The sequence below is a fragment of the Condylura cristata genome, unplaced genomic scaffold (assembly GCF_000260355.1).
Source record: "Condylura cristata isolate star-nosed mole 26May11 unplaced genomic scaffold, ConCri1.0 scaffold00014, whole genome shotgun sequence".
NCBI classification, from domain to species: domain Eukaryota; kingdom Metazoa; phylum Chordata; class Mammalia; order Eulipotyphla; family Talpidae; genus Condylura; species Condylura cristata.
Genome location: NW_004567115.1, coordinates 20,488,125 through 20,509,063, shown reverse-complemented (window position 1 = coordinate 20,509,063; position 20,939 = coordinate 20,488,125). Strand labels below are relative to the sequence as shown.

At 42.0% G+C, this 20,939-nt stretch overlaps 1 protein-coding gene across 2 annotated transcripts in view; it reads left to right on the top strand.

Moving 5' to 3' along the window:
* Window positions 1-18,982: 18,982 nt before the first annotated feature.
* DUSP26 (dual specificity phosphatase 26 (putative)) overlaps window positions 18,983-20,939 on the top strand; it is a 5,788-nt gene continuing 3,831 nt past the window's right edge. Inside the window, exon 1 of one of the 2 annotated variants that reach the window (XM_012725000.1) lies at window positions 18,983-19,306. The gene's annotated coding sequence lies outside the window, so the exon portion shown is untranslated. The remainder of the gene's footprint in view (window positions 19,307-20,939) is intronic. The other variant, XM_004682231.2, reaches the window with a different exon arrangement.

Sequence of the window (20,939 nt, the reverse complement as noted above, 5' to 3'; positions counted from 1 at the left end):
CTCAAAAGAATCGGCAGCAGGAATTCAAGCAGATATTTGTTCACAGCAACATTATTAAAAATAATACAAAGATGGAAACAACCCAGATTTCCATCAATGATTCAACGGGTAAACAAAATGTGGCACATCCACAAATGGAATAGTACTCAGTCGTATAAAAGGAATGATGCTCTATCACATGTTACAACACAAATGAAACTTGAAAACATTATGGTAAGTGAAATAATTCAAACACAAAAGGACAAATATTATAAGATTCTATTGCATGAAGTAAATACAATAGCAAATTCATAAAAACAAAGTAAATTAGAGGGTACCCAAAAGTAGGGAAAGTGAGGCAGTATTACCTTATGGTTATGGAGTTTCTGTTTGGAGTAGTAAAAAAGTTCTGGAGATAGCTAAATACTAGTAATGGTTGCACAACATGGTGACTGTAATTAGTGCCAGTGAATTTTATACTTAGAGATAGTTAAAATAGTCAGTTTTACATATTTTTACCACAATAAATAACAAAAATTGTAATTGTATAAATTAATTATATAATTAATAAAAATTATATAGCAATTCAAAATCAAGAACAGCTTTGGGAATGTTGTTTTTCTAAGTGACTGTACTTGGTCATTAAATTTCCTTTTATACACACACACACACAGACACTCAAATCCTAAAGTTTTGTGCACAACTCATTCAAATTACATTTGAGCTAGACTCACATGTATTGAGTTTATTCTGGTCTGTTTGATCCTTCCGTCCCTCTTGTCAGGTATCCAAGAACCAAGGCCAAAATACCTGCTGTCCCTGCAGAAAATCCTACCAATAGAATAAAAGCAACTATTGCTTATTCTCAGGCAGAGAAAATAGCGGACAGAAAAGACACAGTGAAGGGGAAGACACTATAAGAGAACATCCTGAGAGAGTGCCCTATAGCAAGTATTTTAGGTGTGTTCTTGACCACTCCTTTAACCAAATTTCTGCCTCTGTGTTCTTCCCAGATCCCTCAGTCAGAATTCATTTCTCCATACAGGAGATTTTCAAGTGTCTTTAAGAAGCACTCATGTAAGGGGTATATTTGCATGCATCTCATTTTGCATATAAGGACTCAAAAGGCAAGGACTTTCTCCACTTCTCTAGCTCCTGTCACCCCACCTTCACTACTGTTCATTTCCAATAGTCATAGGTGATATTTATCACCGTCCCTTCAGTCTGACAGCAGCATAGCTCTGCCGAGCTTGTTTCTCTACAAACAACTGCTTTTCATCTGCTTTACTTACTGTAACCTCAACTGTTATCAACTCCTCTCCCTTCCCCCAAGACATACATACATCACCAGCATCAAATCCCAGACTTAAGCTTATACTAGGTAGGCCTGAAAAAGCCTTCCTAGTAAATGGTACTGAAAGGGAACAGACCTGAAAAAGACTGGACTAGGGCTTCACCTTACAGTAGCACCAGGCTTTGTCAAATACATAACAATGTATAATACCCAGTCTCTGTTCCTCAGGTCATTTTCTTTGCACAAGAATCCTTCACTAAAAAGTGCTCACTACTGCAACATATCTTCCCCCACCGCACAAGACCAAGTGAGAAACGAACCGCCATTGATAGACTTTTCACATATTGTCTAATATAAACTTTCCATCAGCCCAATGATGTCCAGTCTGGCTTCTGAACCTCAGTCAACTCCCAGCTCTACCTAGCACTCTCTCTCCAGCCAGGTAGCCCCTCCTTGCACCCCCTGAACCTACCAGCGGTCTCCAACTCTCTATAAATGGTATATTTCGGCCCTCCCTGGTAGTGCAAGAAGTGAAGCACAGCACTACAAACCAGTTGCAGCCACTTCAGCGCAATTTCTATCTCCCACTAGGGAGGTGACCCACATAGCTCAGCAGAACTCTCCTGTCTCACTGCTGCTCCCCTCAGCAATTTACTTCGATGATCTGCCTCTTCTGCCCCCACTCTGTTTCTGGTAAATCCTCTCACTGCCCCCAGCACCTCTAGCCTGTACCCTAGTTCTACATGCATAAATAAACAAATCTTTAAAAAAAATGTAGTCTTTCAGCCTGGACCCTCTGCCCCTGTCACCATCACTGCCAACCCCACCACCTACCACCTTCTAGCTAAAGTCTACTCATCTTTAGGGGGTGTGTTGTTGTTTTGGTGGGTATTCCCATGTGTCTCTACTATACAGTATCCTTCATTTAAATTTCACGTTTTTTTAAAGAATTGTTTTTAAGATTTATTTATTCATGCATACAGAACTGGGGTACAGGCCAGAGGTGCAGAGGCGGTGAGAGGACTGACCAGAGACAGAGTGGGGAGCAGAACAGGCCAAATGACAAAAGTACACTGCTGAGAAGAGCAGCAGGCGGGTCTAGAGAGGTCTGGCGCCATGAAGACCACCTCCAGGGCGGGGATCAAACTCGCACTGAAGCAGTTATGGCTAGCTCGCAGTGCTGTATCCTAACCCATTGCGCCACCAGGCCAGGCCCTAAAATTTATTATTTTTTAATGAATTAATACTGGTTTCCAGCACTGTCTATGATGTAGAGGTATAGAGTCCACCTATTCTTTCGGTTCTTAATCTCAGAAGTCAATTCCTCCGAAAAGCAGCCACAACACCATCACACTCCCAAGAGGAAGCTAGTGACCTGTGCTTTAAGCGCTCACCACATCAGATTATTGAATGTATAACAGCATTAATCAGACTCTAAAGCTGGTGTTGACATCTCTGTCTTCCTAAGCTGAGGACCTGTAGAAGGGTCCTTTATAAATCCAGAAACTACATACTATCTGGCACTGGTTCTGAGCCTCTGAGTTTTTAGACCCTTTGCCCAGTAACAACCATAAGTAAATCCCTCTATGAAAGAGTGTAAGAATTTGAATTATTCAAGACCTATTCAAAATGTCCTCAGTTCTTCCGCTTTACCATAATACCCCACTGAACCTCCCCCTCCACATGCAGTGAAAATCCTTACAGCTCATCTTTACAAAAGAAATAAAAATTGTATTTATGAGATGGGGTAAGGGAACTTGAGAAATGGCAGTGCATCTCTTTTTTTCCTAATTGTTTTTCCTCTTTCATCTGTACTTTTGTGTGTGAGATTGACATCAAATAATAAGGACTGAGAACTTTGCTGGAAAATTTCTTTCTCCCTTTGTGGAAATGGAAAAACCATAGTTGCATATCAGGATAAAGGCATTTTCAATGAACTAGAATTTTTGAGTGTTGAGATGTCTCAGTGGTGCCTAAAAAAAGCAACCATGTTTCATTACAAGGGGCCCAAAGTGATCTTGTGGCCATTTCGTTAGTTGTATGTTGTTTAACAAACTATTTCATAGAACAAGAGAAAGGAAATGTCTCTCAATTAATTAACCTTCCCAAGTTGCTCCAGGTCCTGAGAAGGCCCCACACTTCAGATATCCTTGACTCCAATATCTACAAATGCTGAAAGCTCTTTCTCTGCCCAGTGTCAATGCTGAGAGCTCTTTCTCTGCCCAGTGTCAACCATTAATTAGTGAGTAAAATATTTTTTGAATAATCTCTATGTCCAAGCACTGTGTAGCTAAAGACCTTATCTCTGGCCCAAATTTCACAGTGTTGGTGGGAAGTAAAAAGGAAGGTATTAGAAGGAAACATGATAACCACTATGCTAGAATTGCTTCTGGGGACTATAACAATCCATAGATAGAATGTGAAGGCCACCAGATTGAATGTGAAAGGGAAGAGAAATACGGTCCAAGTGAGAGAACCCTGGAGAGGGATTCTAAATGATGAGTATCTGGAATCAAACAAAAAGGGAAAACAGACAATCTTTCAGAGGCCCATAGAAAGGCAAGAGATGAAGGAAAAAAAAAAACAAAACTATCTTGGAGCTTCCTGAAGTTTCCTTAGGAAAATGTACAATGTGATTCAGAGCAGGAAAGAGCCAAAGTGGTGTTAGAGCTGCCATGGTAAGGATTTTGGAATTTTGGATTTTCTCTGATGCCAGTGGGGTGCCAGAAAACTATTTGATGGGACAACAGAAACTTGCACAGAAAAAGGAACTGTCCTTAGCAATATAGAAAATATGTGTCTGGTAGATTTAAAATAGGGATGGGCGAGTGTGGAGATTGTTAGAGTACTGTGCATGTGAAACAATGAGCCCCACCCCAGGGGCCACTTTGATGGCAGAGGAGAAGGGTGATGGAGACAGAGTTGACACTCTGGTGATACTCCCACAACTAAGGTGGGAATGTAAAAGAGTGGTCCCCATGAAAAGAGGAGGTTTCAGGTTCTCTGTCCCACTCAAAGGAGGGTAGAACTGAGCAGGATGGAGAAGAAAGCTAGAGAGAGGAAACTGGAAAAGGATGGAGAGCCAGGAGACCTGAGGGAGGCACACACGGCAAAGAGACATGTAAGAAGCTGCTCTTGTTTCTTGGTTCTTGACTAGTTGGAACAAATGTGGGTGAGACCTGTGGGGAGGTGACTATGGCAGCATTTATCTTGATTTTGATTTTGCTCTTTCCCTCCTAGACTTGTCTGGTCATTTCTGACCCTTTTCTATGGGTCCTAGCCAGAAGGTGCTTTAGGCTTATGGTGGGCTCACAGGTCTTGCTTTGGGCCAATCCCTTTTGGGTGGACTTTACCCACCAGGAGATGAGTAACTTTGGGTGTTTGATTTGGAAACTATATTGTCTTTTCTATATTGCAAACTAATTGTATTAAAGTTCTTTTCCATTAAAGGTCTTATGTGTTGTCTTGATGAGGTAGATGGTAGACCTATTCTGAGTGGACAGGCTTGGAGGTTCTGGGGTGCCCTTCTCCTTGTTCTATAGCAGAAGCAGCATAGAGCCAAAAGAGACTGAGCTTAGGTTTCAGGCTTCCATAAGTAGAAGGCTTCCAAGAGGTAGGAAATACAGCAGGAGGAAGACATCAGTTTGGTTTGGAGTACGTTGAGTTTGTGGGTTCATAGCATAAATATAATATCTTATTACCTTGGGCTTACTAAGCAAAAGTGAATTTGAATTAATAAAAAGCTAAATAGAAAGCTAATTTCATACTTTATATGAAAAAATATGACTGTTTTATTTTCTTTTTATTATAATTATTCCTATATTTTTATACTTTTCTTTTTACTGTATCCCATTTGACTTGCCTAACTGAATCTTTTGTAAACATACGTGAATTTTATAATTGGTTGAATTTAAATGGTTCCAAAATGTTTAATGTTACCAGAAAATCTCATTTGCCTACTTTTTTTTTTTAAGATTTATTTATGCATACAGAACTGGGGTACAAGCCAAGGGTGCAGGGGCGGTGAGAGGTTTCACCAGAAACAGAGTGGGGAGCAGAACAGGCAGATCAACAAAGGACACTGCTGAGGGGAGCAGCAGTCAGGTCGGGCGAGGCCTGCCGTGCCATGTGGGTCACCTCAGGGTCGGGGATAGAACCCACACTAACTGCTGCGACTAGCTTGCAGTGCTGCATCCCAACCCTTGTGCCACCAGGAAGGGCCCTCTTTGGCTTACTTTAATGTCCCTTTCCAACTGATTATACAATGATATACTCACACAATGAAGTAACATGAAGCCATTTAAAATAGCTTGTTTAAAAAAACAATGAATGGGAAAACAGTCACAATACTCCTAAGTGGAAAAGCACACATTATAAAATAGTTTGTTTAATGTGATTCTAATGTTCATAAACATGTGTATCTATAAATGAGAAAATTGGCAAAATCAAAAAAATTTTCTTTTTTTTTTTGATTTTTGGGTTTTTGGATTGTTTTTTTTTTTAATTTCCTTGTTTGTCTTCATGTTATTTGCCAAATTCAAATCTATGAATATTCAAAATACCAGAGTTTAACAATATTGGTTCCAATTTATTATCTTTTAAGTCTATACCTACAGTGAAAACAAATTCACCAAACCAGCACAAGTTATCTCCGGGTAGGACCAGGAATAATGTCTTTTCTTCACTGTGTGTTTGCATTTTTCCCACAATGGAAATGCTTATAATTAGAAACTGTATTTTAGAAGAAAATAGGTTTCTTTCCTGTCGTTTGTCTCTTGAAAGTTCACCGTTAGGAAGGAACCTAATGTCACTCATTTGCACTTCAGTGTGAATTTGACACCTCTCCCCCAGAGGCACTTAGGTTTCCATTATGCTCTCTAATTGGGAGGAAATCTGGCTTCTAGAAAGTTCAGCTGTCTTGTGGCTTAGTCCACCTACAGGCCTCCAGTGACTTTCATAAATAACACACTTTTGTCCTGGAAGGAGACCCCCTTTTCATGATTCATCCCTCTCCTGCCAGGGATGAGTAGTTCCGCCTCTGCAGTTCTTCCTTTGATCCTGTTTCCCTCCTATTTTGACTGCAGTGTTCAGTGTGAGGCTCCTTGGCTTGGAAAGTGTGTTTGCTGCATAGAGCTATTTTTAAGAAAAACTAGAGCAACCTCCAGTGGCTGATGAAGTGAATTCCTCCTAGGTCTCTTTTTCTGTTATCCCACTTTCTTCTTCCAATTCATTTACATCTACCAGTTCAAGAATTTTCTGAAGCAACCCAAATGCAAATATCCTGTCCATGTCCCTCTGTGTACACTCATGCTTTTGTCAGATTGTTCATTCTGATTCTTGGTGGTCACATTGAATAACCTCCTTAAATTACCCCTATTATTTTTTTCTCTTATGTCTACTTAAAAAAGAAAAGACACAAGACATTATACACACACACACACACACAAAATGAACATATTAATATGTAAAAGAAAGTCTTTAGGAAAGGTTAGTGCATGCTTTACACAGTCATGTAATAATAATGGCTGTGTAAAACAGTATAAGTGATTTATGTATCTTCATTCATTCAAGTCTCAAAACAAGTCAATTCACAGTGTAGATGAGCTGACTGAGATTTGGGAACTTTAAGTAACTTGTCCAGATCACTAAGGGAGAAAGTCAGGATTTTTACCCAAGTATCTGACAGTAGCAGAAGAGGAGTTGAATTTAAATCTCCACCCAACTCATCTACCACAGCACCTTTTGATACATAAACTTGACAAGATCCAAGGCTGTTGTTAGTAGTGTTACAGGGTAGCCCAGAGTGGCCTGAGCTGCCTGTGGGGCCTCACAGCACTGGCTCACAATTCAGTTATACTGCAGGTCCATACAAAAGGGTCAATAATGGGTTTATTTACAAAAGGGGAAAGGAATAAGAAACAACCTAGGGAAAGAGCAGGATACAAAGTAACTGCAATACCTTATGGTTGGGCTGACTGACCCAGACAGGCGAGCTGCTCACACGGACAGACAGCTGCTTCCAGAGCGAGAGCATGAGGATGCAATCGCGCCCTTATTATCCCCCAAATGGCCCAGAATTCCTGCTAGCTCCGCCCTTGGGTTCTCGCAGTTCTCTCCCTGGTACCACTGGGAGTTGTAGTTTCCAATCACTGGAGTAGGGTCCAGAAAGCTGGAGTAGGGGGTGGAGTCCGTAAGACTCCACAGAATTCCTTTAGGACATCCTTCCCCTTAATAGTAGCAGCCCAATGAAGAAGTGACACATTTTCCTTGTCTGGTTGCCTGACATCATATCCTGTTTCTACCAACTCTTTACATGGTTCAAAAACTCCATATTGAGTAGCTTTTACAACATCACAGTTACTAGAGTCCTCTATAGGAGGAAAAGCTTCTCCTGCCTTGTCAAGTTCTTTGTCCTCATGGGCACAGACTCCAAGTCGACCACATCCTGGAGGGTGGGGGCCGTGGCTGTGATTCCTGCACTGCGAACCCAGTCCCGGCCCCTCCACCTCCCCAGTGGCTGCAGTGGCAGCCACAGCCTGCTCTCCAAACAACCTCCAGCTGCCTCCACTCCTACTTCCTGCTCGGGTCCCCCACCTCCGCGCAGCCCCAGCCTAGAAAATAGACTATACAGTCCTGATGGGTGATGATGAAGGAGATTGGGAAGTGCTTCCTAGCCCCACCATTTAACTTGAAAATAAACTCTTGAACTTACATTTTGTTTTACAGGAATGTGTGTGTGTGTGTGTGTGTGTGTTGTGAGCTGTGGACCTCACAACAACCCTGTGAAATCAACTGAGCCTGGTAGAGATATTAATTTCCCACCTGCCAGTTATCACTGAGGCTCAATGATAATACTCAAACATTGTGCTCCTTTATTTACTTCTGAGTTCCTAAGCGCTGAAATTCCCTTACTAACTACAAAATCTTTCATTCCATCTTTAGAAAGAAGTCCTGGATGCCAGCTGAGCTGCATGGAAGAGACTCATTATGAAGAGCTGAGATTTCCAGAAAGGTAAGTATTTGCTTTCCACCATTCATTTCCACTGCTTGCTCCTTCCTCACTCATCCCCCTTCATCTCCTATGGCCCACCCACCCCCAGTTGCTTTTAAACCAGTTCCGTTAGTCTACATAGGGCTTCCTTAAAATGTGAACACCTTCCATGTAGCTGCTGCTGAGCACATTACTTAAGTCAAAACACCTTAGCTGAGGGTGAGAGAAGAGCTGTGTCTACATTTCTTATGGGAGTTACTGAAACTGAGTTTACATGGTTCATTTTCTCTCATATCTTAGAGCACAAAACTTATTTAAACTTTTCTTTGAGACTTGCTTTTACGGACAGCAAAGCCTTTACACTGACTCACTTAATATCATTAAGCCTCAGTGATAACTGGCAGGTGAGGAATTAATATATCTACCTATCTGCAAAGCACACACTTGACAAATCTTGAGCTGAATCTGAAGCCCACCAAAGCTGAAAACCCACCAACTTGAGGTGAGGCAGTGGTTCGACCCATACGGGAGAGGCCCATCGACAGAAATTCAAAATTCCACTTATCTGAAGAAACACTGATAACCGATGGCAGGGGACCCTAAACTGACCAAGGCCCCATTGCCCAAATACTTTACACACAATTGCAAGACTGCTCAGGTTTAGGAAACAACAACAAAGGGATTTATTTAACAAATGGCATAAACAAGAGTTACTGAAGCTAATAATAGCTGTTTATTTTACCCAAAGTCACCTCCAGTACTATCCTGCATGGAGACTGTTATGATGAGGTCTTCCTACCACTGAGATGTGCAGCTCCTCTCCCAACCAAGAGGCCCCAAGTCTAAGATGGCGCCTTCCTACCTCTGCTGACCTGGGGCAAACTGCAGGCCAACTCCGGGCAGGTTCCAACTCACAAGGACAAGTGACAACATGACAGTGGACACTCCCAGAGCTGCAGGACGCTCCAGCACAGCACCAAATGAGGGACACTCAGGATAATCAGCCACAGCCACCAAACTTACCCCACAAAAGGCCTCACTCATGTAGCTAAGCCAGGCTGTAGCCACAGCAAAACCAGGAACTGTTGCAGTATAGCTACTTGCAAAACCTCTTCCTCTGGCCTCGACCTTCAGAAGTCCACAGAGACCTTCTCCAAGATCAAACTGGTCCTAGGTCTCAAATCCACCTGCCCCCAAAATGCTGGAGCCACTCCAACCTTTCCAATCCTGCAGTCCACACAGAAATCAACCTCCCTCCTTCTCTTCCTCTTCCCCCTCCACTCCTTTCTTTCTGTTCCAGTCACTCCAGTTTCCTCTTTAAGGTAGCCCCTCCTCAAAATCGATACATTTTAATACTATCCCTGAGGCTCTTTTGTCTTCACAGCAACCCCCTCTGGGAGGGGCACCCCTACAGCAGTCCTTGGCCACAGTGACTGACTACAAAACCTCTTCAAAGTTCTCCAAGTTTGAACCGCCCAGTAACTAGTCAATGAATGCTAGTCAAGCCAAGTCCATATTTCCTTATCCTTAGGCATTTTGAGCTAATAAAATTTTACTCGTTTTTTTCTCAGTTCCATTCCCCAAAATCAATATAAAACCCTCCCCTTTGAGCAATAGGCCTGGAACCTCTACATAGCAGACACCAGAGGCGTGGTAAAAGGGAGCTGACTTATTGAGCTGGGTTCTCAGTGTCTACACAGACACGGCAGCTCCTGCAGTGAATTGGAGCTGAGAGGAAACTTCCTGTTGGTGATTAGAATGTGTCACCTCACCTCTGACATATGGTTGATTCCTCACACATCACTTGTTCTACAGAAAGCCAGCTTCCATATCTTGAGGACACACAGGCTTGTATTAGAGTATCTGGATACTTCTTTGTAAAATTGTGGAACACCAAGAATGAAAAATAAAGTAATCTTCTTCTACATTGCATGGTCATTAAGAGCCTAATCCATCTGCTCCTATACAGTTCACTATCTACATTAAGTGGCTTTTCATATTTCATTGGCATAACTTTGCCATCCCAAGTGACTCTTGTCCAAGCAGGTAAAAGTTGCAATGATTTTGTTCAACATATAACTTATCAAGAGACCCAGCAACTCTAGAAAGTATTAACAGTCGGCTTATATCCCAACTCTTTGAACTTCTTGTTCCAAAATCCTCACCTTGCTGTTAAATCTTAAAACTATCATATCTCTTACTCAGTTCTGATTAAGATCTCAAAGTGAAAGATCCATCTTAAACCAGATTTCCAAATTTAATCAACACAACCATCCCCGTCCCCTCCAGCTACCCTCTCTGATTCTTACCATGGTTTAGCAGTAAATCCAGTTTTGCCTTATTTACAAGTTATTCTGGTGATTTTTTTTTAATTTAAATAAAAAGGACGTAGAGGAAAAAAGGAACATCTCCACAAAAGAGGAGGAACTCCAAAATGAAACTAAACAAACAAACCTGTCTCTTTCCCCCAGTTTAATACTCTTAACTCTTATCCTTTCTTGATCTACCACATTTTCCCATGACTTACCACTCTTCTCAGACCTAGCAGGAAAACACTTAGGTTTACCCAGGTCTTTAGATGTTTATTTCCTTATGAAACTACCATGTCATGAAGTGTTAATATTAAATGAATTTGTCTGCTTTCTCTTGTTAACCTTTTGTTTCATGTGAGAACTTAGGAGAGCAAAAAGATATTTTTCTTCCCTATAATGCCTTTAAGGGGAATTCTAGATTGCTTTCTCTCCTATCGAAATCTCCACTTCATGTTTCCATGAGGCCTGATTCCTAGGCTATAGCAGTGGATTAACAGTACTGCCAAGGCCGTGGACTTCTCACCTGAGAGCTCTGAGAAATTAGATAGGCAGGGTTGCAAAGCTAGCCCTCTGTGTACATAGAGAACTAAGAAATTGGAAAAGCACTGAAAATGCTTGCTTTTCATATTATAGAAGATAGTACTATAAGTGGTTGCTTTTTTGTTTTGTTTTGTTTTTAATAGAGAATGGAAGTATTTAGATTAGATATTTACTTCTTGTAGAAGAAGAGTTATCTTTTTAGAGAAAGAAACTTGTGCTTACATCTTTGAAAAACTTTCTGGAATCTTTAATCTTTTTTTTATTATTTTTTTATTACAAAATTTTTTTTACATCATTTTGCACATTTTTTTTTTCCATCTCGATTGTAATCCCCGCGGGTTTCCCATCACCAGATCACCCCTGTGCCACCACCCTAGTCCCGTGCATTTCCCTCCCTTCCCCCCCCCCCCCGTTTTTGATCCCATTCCCCACTCCACCCCCACAGAATGTCTCTGGTATATGGTTGTTCATTATTTTTGTTATTTTCTCGCCTGGTCCATTATACTCCTGCTATGAGTGAAACCATCCGGTATTTTTCTTTCTCTTTCTGGCTTATCTCACTAAGCATGATCTTCTGGAATCTTTAATCTTACTGAAAAGATAATAACTAGACAAAGAAATTAGATATTTTTTTTATTTTATTTTTGTGTAGAAAAACAGGGGTGAGAGGATTCACTAGAGACAGAACAAGTAATTTGCTGGCATACACTGCTGAGGGGAGTAGCAGGTGAGACAGGAGAGGTCTGCTGCACCATATGTGGGTCAGCTCCCTGGCTGGGGACCTAACTCCCACAGTAGTAGTGATGGTGCTAAGACTTAACCTCCAGACAAATTAGATAATTTGTCTAATAATACCAAATCTGATTTTAAAGGATATTCATATTAGGAATATATAATCTAGTGTCTGGATTTGCTGTGAATACTTTTGGCTCCTGGCTGAAAGGCAGACCACCAACTTTAAACATAATGCATCTCTCTCCCTACCAGTGATGTTGCACTGGTGTTCTCCAGAGTGTTAAATGCTGATCCACAGCAGCTGACCCATCAAATAACTCAGTAGTCATCCAACAAGCCCACAGTATTACAACTGAGATGGGAAGAGGCATATAAACTACATAAAGGCATATAAACTATAAACTATTCTATTATTTAAAGAAAGAAAAGAAAAACACCAATCAAAAAGGAAAAAAAGTCTCATCTCAAAGCCCTTACCTTGTTATTTTCAAAGTCCTAAAAGTCTTAAATCATCATAATTACCCAACACTATTCAAGTCCCTATATTGAAAGACCCACTTTCAACCAGATTTCCAAATTTCAATAACTCAGGCTTTGCTCTTCCTCCTTGGAGATGCTATCAGTAAAGTTATCTGTCTCTTTTACTCAAATAAGCAATAAACTCAAAATAAGCAATAAACTCTGGAGTTTAGCATAGTGATATTTGGGAAGCCAGCATTCTGCAAGGACAAAGACAAAATTCTAAAGCCAACAAAGAAAAAAATCAGATTACAAAAAAGTATTGGCAAGACACTGAAAAAAAAAAAAAAAGATTTCTCATCAGCAAATATAAATGTGCAATACAAAGTAGTAATATCCTGGAAACCTAAATTTCTAAAGTCAATCAAAATATCGTTATGAGTTAGAGCAAATTAGAAAATTTTGACATTTAAATGCTTTATAAATTTACCACTAATAATCCCTTACAAAAATAACTGCTGAGAAAAAATGAACCTAGGCAGAATAAACAGGGTAAACAAGCAAGAGTATGCAGAAGAACTGTTAAAATATGTGGGTAAGTCAAAATAAATATTGAGTAGGAAAAAAATTAAAATATCAATCATTTTTTGTGTGTTTTCTAAAACCAGCTGGCATTCCCTTTAATGATAGCATACTAAAAAATAAGTATTTAATTGTCTCTTTCTGAAAACTATGAAGATAACAGTAGGAAGAATCTCCCCCCCCCAAAAAAAAATAAAACCCACCAGATTGAAAAGAACAGGAAATATTTCAATAGGAACAAAATGTTGGATGCTGAAAACAAAAGGCAGTTGAGGAATATTGACAATTAATTTGATTTAGACCACAGAGACACAGAGGACAGCGAATGAGCAACTCTAAGTAACATTGGAAGTGTGAGGAGAGACTAAAAACATAGACTTGTTAGAAGTCTGTTTAAGTTAAATTCCATCACAGCTCCTGTCACCAGACTCAGACAACCGTGCCTTCTCTAGGCCAGTAGACGACCCCAGGCTGTTTTCTGGAGAAATAAAACAGAGGGTCTCCTCAGTGGGTGAACACCAGGCATATTTGAGTATGATCATATCACACTCAAAACAGAAGATTCAACATGCCAGTGTTTCCGGACACAAAACTGCCAATGTGAGAGTAAAAGAAGATCCCAGGATGACTAACTCTACAGTTACAGAGCAACGAATCCAGGTGGGGTAAGTCACAAGACTCTAGGTAAGTCACGGAGAAAAGTGATGTTCAGAAACTAATCTTTACCCTAGGGAGATGTAGGTCAATGGGAAAAGGTGTGGGTCTGAATGAGTGAGATATTTATTGAAAATTAAGTGACCAAAGAAGCCAAAAATAACTAATGTGAATCATAGCATGCATGTCATTTTTTGTGAATGGTAATGACACAGTTTTGATATCTTAAAATCTGAATACATACATAACAAAATCATGGATCATTGTATAAAAAAATACATCTATTTAATGTATATTTAATATGTCTTGGGGGGTGGGATAAAAGAAAAATAAACCCTCATCATTCCTAGTGAGACATTACTAGATAATGCCTAAAACAGAAAAATCAGAAATAGCAATATAAATATACTGGTGAGATATATGAAATTAAAGAAATACCTTAAATTGTTAATTATTCAATATGTTTTCTTTGACCACCAGGGAGTGGAGCATGAGGAGCTGGTAGCTGGATGAGAAGGAGGTAAGAGAGACATAGATTATGGGTGTTATGTGACTATTATTTTTCAAGCTTAGTTAAAGTATGGGCTGATAATATTAACCAATATGAGAGAAAAGGTTTTTGGTTTGTTTTTTTTTTTCTGTTTGTGTGTGTGTGTGTGTGTTTGTGCCTACAGAACTGGGGTACAGGCCAGAGATGCGGAGGATGAGAGGATTCACCAGGGACAGAGTGGGGAGCAGAACAAGCAGATCTACAAGTACACTGCTGAGGGGAGCAGCGGCTGGTCAGGAGAGGTCTGCCGCGCCATGTGGTCACCTCCAGGGCAGGCGGGAATTGAATTCATGAGGAAGTGGCTTCAGCTTCTTAGTGCTGTGCTTTAACCCGCTGCGCCACCAGGGAGGGCCGAGAGAAAGTACTTTTGAGGGAAATTAATATATCTTGCTCAAGAAGAGTATAAAGACACCAATTAAATTTCTACTTTAACTTGCAAACCAACAGAGCACAATAAAGAGAATACTAGGTAAACCCAAATACAGAAAGGAAAGGAGAAAAAAAGTAAGTATGATAAAAAGAAAACACAGCATAAAATGGCAGAAATTATTTTAACTATACCAGGAATATAAAAATATAGTGACTCATTCTTTAAAATACAGATATTTATATATATATTTTCATTATTCTTCATTTTGTGCATTTCTTCACCTCAGTTGTAATCCCCATGGGCCTCCCACCACCAGTTCACCTGTGTGCCATTACCACAGTGCATTGTACTCTGCCCACCCCAGGTCCAATCCCATTCCCCCTCCCACCCCCATAAAATGTCTCTGGTTTATAGTTGTTCATTGTTTTCATGGTTACTCTATTACATTTGTTTGTCTCTCTCACAAATTGATATTTTAATCTAGCTATAAAGTATATAAAAGCTACATTTAAAATTGAAGGATTAAATATGAATATGAAATATATGCTATATTTACATCATATATAATTTATATTACACTTATAAATATAACTAAAGTATATAGATTTGTATTTTTTAACCAAAAATAGAGCAGTTTTTTAATACAAGATAAATATTAACAACAAAAAGCAAATGATACAGTATTAATGTTTTCACATTGAATACAGTACACAGTAGTACAATTTGAAACAAAAATATTAAGAGTCTTGGAGATATCACCTATTGACTAAAATAATAATATTTGTTTAAAGACCTGTTAACTTTATGTATCTAATAACATGGCTTGGGACTATCCCAGTCAAAAATAGACAAAACTGGAAGAAATTAACAAACCCACTGACATACAGGTGGTTTTAATACCTCTCTCAAATGCTGGTAAGACAAGCAAAAATTAAGACTTCTGCATATTGAAAATCCTTTTATGGAAGGGTCATTAAATGTAGCAATTTGCATCCCAAAACAGATGGAGTTCTCTTCAAGCAAGCTTGGACAGTTACTACAATTGACCACATGTAAAGCCCACTAAGGTTTCAACCAGTTTTTTAAAAACTGACATTTAGGCCCTCCCTGGTGGCGCAGCGGGTTAAAGCACAGCACTAAGAAGCTTAAGCCACTTCCGCATGAGTTTGATTCCCGCCTGCCCGGGAGGGGACCACATGGCGCGGCAGACCTCTCCTGACCCGTCTGCTGCTCCCCTCAGCAGTGTACTTGTAGATCTGCCTGTTCTGCTCCCCACTCTGTCTGGTGAATCCTCTCGCCCTCCCCATCTCTGGCCCAGTTCTGTATGAATAAAAATAAATAAATCTTTTAAAAAAAAACTGACATTTAAGTGAATTCATATTGACTGAAGACAACTTGGGCAATGTAGATAACTTTAAGCATGAATATAAAAATTAAATGTAACTCCACGTTGGCTAGAGCTTAATTCATAATAGTTGGCATACTACATTTATTCTTTTTCAAAATGTGTATTTATGCATGTTTTTCCCATTTTTGTTGTTTGAAATAATGAGATTTACTGTACATTCTCTTTATATCTTGTTTATTTGCAAATAATCCTCCTGGTATGTTTCCTCTCTAGGAACACCAGTTTCTCCAGAGTGTTTTGTCATTTCAAAATCAGGCTAATATCTGTTTCTTGCAATAATGTCTGGTTCTTAGAGGGAAATTAAAGTCACAGTGAAAAGAAGCCTTTACCTCTAGGTAAATCAGGGGGGAAGTGGAATGCTCTGGTGGAAAGGTAGAGAGATTAGAGGGAAGAGATTGGAGTTGAAGTAAAAACAGATTTCTACTCTGTGCAGAGGACCCACGGCCTCCGCATAGGACTCAGGACCTGTACAGCCCTGCCAGGTAAATTGCTATGAACATGCACCTAGCTGATGCCTATGAGGACAAGGATAGGAATCTCCAGTCCATACCTAGGGGAGAGAAAGTGCTAAATAGGGGCTGTGGAGAAACCAAAACCGGACAGTCTGGGAAGATGGAAACTAGGAAGTCTAAATCAGCACCAACACGGGGCACCTCAGGGGACCTAAGTCTCTCTCTGCCCATCCTCCCCTCACCATACTCCCATCTTTAAACAAAGTCACAACTGAGTGACCTATGCTACTGGAACCACTAGTGAAAGCAGTACTTAAACTTCCAGCTCAGCCCAAGAAAAATGGACATGGAGGTACTTACAGCTCAACGTGGTTGGGAGGAAGAAGATTCTTCTCTTTCCACACTACTCTACTTCTGGGGAAGGGTCACAGAGCAGCAGGTGATGTTCCTGGAGACTGACAGGCTGAAGCTCCCAACCTCTGACCCACGCACACTGGTAGACCTCCCCACCAGGAGCAACCCAAGGCACAGACAGACGGGGTCAGAGATGCCTTCCTCTGTTCTCTGTGAGAAAGTCATGCAATTTCTGGTAAATGCCTGGAACACAGTAAGACTTGGTGCATTTTATCTATTAATAATAGTTTTCGATTGGTGGTTTGAGGTATAGGCATTAATTTAAAACAGTCATGAATATGTCGATCCATGGACAATTTCTGTGATTACCCATAAATACTTGCCCATATTGTACTCAATATGCTTTAAAGGATATTTTCGGCCCTCCCTAGTGGCTCGGTGGGTTAAAGTGCAGCACTGCAAGCTATGCACAGCCGCTTCAGTGCAAGTTCGATCCCCTGCCTGGAGGTGATCCACATAGAACAGCAGAACTTTCCTTGTCTTGCCCGCTGCTCTCCTAGATGAAGTGTACTTCATCTAGTTGCCTGTTCTGTTCTGATGATTTCTCTCACTGCTCCTGCACCTCTTGCCTATACCCCAGTACTGTATGCGTAAATAAATAAAATCTTTTTAAAAAGGGGGGGGCGCGATATTTTCCCAAAAAAGTGGAATGTAGGGCAGAAACAGAAGTCTTACTAAAGGTTGAGGTCAAGTCTATCTACAATAACTCCTTAACCTATGACTCTTCACTTAAAATCAGGATTATGGTGGCAATACACGCTTTTTCACCATCTGGCTTTTGGGTATTGTTAGATCAGTGTTCCTGGATCTAAAAATTAATATTTCAAATTTCACAGGTCAGTTCTTTGTCTGAAATGCTTATTCATTTCTTTATGTAAACTATCATACCAAAAGGTATGAAAAATGGGAAGGACTCAGTTTGTTTCTCTAGAGAAGGAAAGGCTGGAAGGAAAAATAATCTCCATAGCAGTTTATGATAGAACTTTCTCTTTATCACAAACTGATGTAGAAATGGTGTCATTTTGGTCAGTATTTTCCCTGACCCAGAGATCAAAGCCTGACCCTCTACCCCTACAGAGAATGTAGTCAGTTCTGAGGTTCCACCAGGCCCAGCCTGAACTTATCTACTTCCTGCCTTCCTTCTGGGAGCTTGTCCCCCTGGAGTCCAAGTCTGCCTAGTTCTCCAGCATCATCTGATAACTTTTGTTGTTATCACCACCACTTCCTTTCAGCCTCCTTCCTCTTCATCAAACAGTGAGCCAAGCACTGAGGACCACAGCATAGTCCCTGCCGTCCAACAATTTAGTCTTGACCTATACAAGGCGTTTATAGCAGAAGCAAAGGAATGGACCTAGAGGTTATGACTGCTTAGTGAATCCAGTCAGGGGAAGAAAGAAAAACACTGTATAATTTCACTCGTTGGTACATAGAGAAATAAAACAAAAGAATAAACTAGATAAAACTGAAACAAACTTCCAAACCATTAAGGCCAAATTAGTGGTTACCAGACAGTGAGGAAGGGAGTTGGGCAAATTGGTAAAAGGGGAGGATTGTGTAGTGAAGGATGGACTTAGATTTTTAGTGGTGAACTTAAAGTAGTATGTACAGATGCTGGTTTATAATCATGCATACTAGAACCATATGCTATATTATAATGCACGTTAGTTCAATTTTTTTTAAAATAGCCAAAAACATTTTAAAAAGAAAAGCAAGTGAAGGTAAACTTCACTTAAAGATAGCACAGGCAAGAACATGCATTTCTTCTGGGAGTCCAGGAAAATGGAGTTCACTATGAGCTGGGCTAGCAGAAAGCTCTTTCTGACAGAAATCATTGTGTCTTCATGGCGGATGGGTCACCGATTGAGGCTGGTTAGGGACCCAACTCTTGCACCCCAAAGAGAGCCTGTATTTGAGCTCAGCTCTGCCTGAGACTAGAAAGTGATTTGGGAAATTACTTAGCCTCTCTGTGCCTCAGTTCTTTCCTTCCTGAAATGGACAGTGACTAAAACTTAGCTCCTAGACTTGTGGTGAGGATAAAACGAGCATATACTAATGAGGAATGGGAGCCTGCACCATCAAGTCTCTGTAATTCACTAATGCTGTCTGGGGAGGAGGAGGGTGTGTGTTTAAGACACTGTCTGGGACGACTTGCATAATGTCATCTTTAGGCAAAACGCTTTGTAATTGGCGCAGCTCCGACAAACACAGATACACAGCGCGTCTGTGAGGCGGAGCCGGCCGGCTGCGTGGTCTGGGTCTGGTCTGTAAACACCGCGGGCTTGTAGCGGGGTGCGGGCGCGCCCACGTTGCGTGTCCACTCGGCTCGCTGGGCGTGAGACTGTGTCCCGGCGTGTCACCCCCCCCCCACACACACACACACACACGCCTGTGAACCCTGTTTCGTCGTGCGTGTCACGGCTTAAAAATAGATGCTAATCCGTCAAGTCGTCTCGCAGTGGCAGCCGCGCGGGCGGCTTCGGCGCCAGCAAGAGAGAGTCATGGCCGTGGGGCTGCCTGCGCCTGCTATCTGCCTCGGTCACTGAGACCCCGCGCCGCGCTCGCAGAGGTAGAGGGGTGCAGCGGGGGGTGGGGGGTGCTGCCCAGTGGGGGACGGGTGCAAAGCTCCCGACTGCGGGGAGGAAGGGGGCTGGAAGGGGACGTGGGAACCCAGCCAGCCGCGCTCTCCTGGGCTCCCTCCCTCCGCCTCAGCGCCGGGCTGTCTGGGTTGGCAGGATCTGGGGCGACAGCCATGAACCTGTTACAACCACGACAGCAGCCTGAGGGGGTTGGGGGGGGGCGCGGACAAGGACCCCTGAAAGCTGATGGGGTTGCTGACGGAGTATCTGGGACTGAATGGGGTTTCTGCAGCCGCAGGAGACAGTCCCTCCCGCGGAGCTCCTTCCTACACCTGGTCTCCTTCCAGCTTTCCTTTACTATCTAGCTTCACACAGGCAGCAGAAGCTGTTTCCAGGAAAGGTGGTTTGGGAATAAAGAGGGAAGGGATGGGTCCGGGATGGGGGGAAGTGTCTGTAGGCCTGAGGAGAAAAGGTAGAGGATGAAGGTGATGGTGGTGGGTGTCTATGGGATGACTATATTGATGTTTCTGTGCTCCTCTGTCCCAGGATTGAAAAAAAAAAAAAGCTCTCCCCTAACATCCTGTGATCCAATCCTCCCCAGTCTTGATCCTACAACCCTTGCTCCTTTTCCTGTAAAACCTATGTCCTGTCTCTCCTGGCCTGGTGTGGTGGTGTCGCTGGGGGAGGCGAGCCAGCCCTGGCTGAGAGCTGGGCTGGACATGTAGCAAGATGGCCTCTCACTGCTGGCCTTCTGGTTGAGGTCCCAGGCACACAAGGCTGGGAAGGGATGGGAAAGGGGTTCTTTGGGCCAGCCCACTTTTCAGACATGCAGGACCATTGTAGGAACTGAGCTCTTGTGTAGAAGCCCTAATGCCTTAAGTTCCTAGGGCAATTCTCAAACACTAGTCTTTGCCAGGTCTGCAGCTCAAGGTGTGGTCCCATGTCTGGAAGGGCCTGCTGTCCCCAGAGGCTGCTGAGCCTTTACTGGCCCTGCCGGTGCAGGACTTGATTCCAGCAGCAACATGGCTGATAATCTAGGCTCAGAGCCCCCACACCTGGCAAGATCCACACCCTCTCATGTCTCCCCCTCTCTCCAGCCCTTCCACCCTTCAGCCCACACACACCCAGAAACAATACTCCAGCCTTGCTGCAGCTCAGAAATTTTCATATTAAAGATGAGGTTTAATCAATCGTTTCTTCATGCTGGTCAAAGGGGGCTGGCTTGCTTATATTGTACACACAGACTGGTACCTTCTTTCCATGAGCTCATATATTTGGCAAGTACTTTTCAAAACCTTACACATCCTTATCATTGCTATTCACCAATCTCCTGACATACATGTCCCACAGCAGGCCTATCTCTGAGGCAATGACAGGGCAGGAATAGGTTAAGTCAGCCCATCTCTCCGGCACTGAAGAGGCAGGCTTGGCATATGTTGTGGCCTCAGCTGCTATTGTCTTCCTGTTAATTCTCTATGGGTGGAGATATACCCCCCAACCCATTCCAGCTCCCTACCTTCTGCCAATAGCCCCAAACAGATGAGACCCAGATTTGGACTGGCCAGAGCTCTAGCAGTGAGAATGCCCCCAGATACTAACTCTTTGTGCGTGTGTGTATGTGTG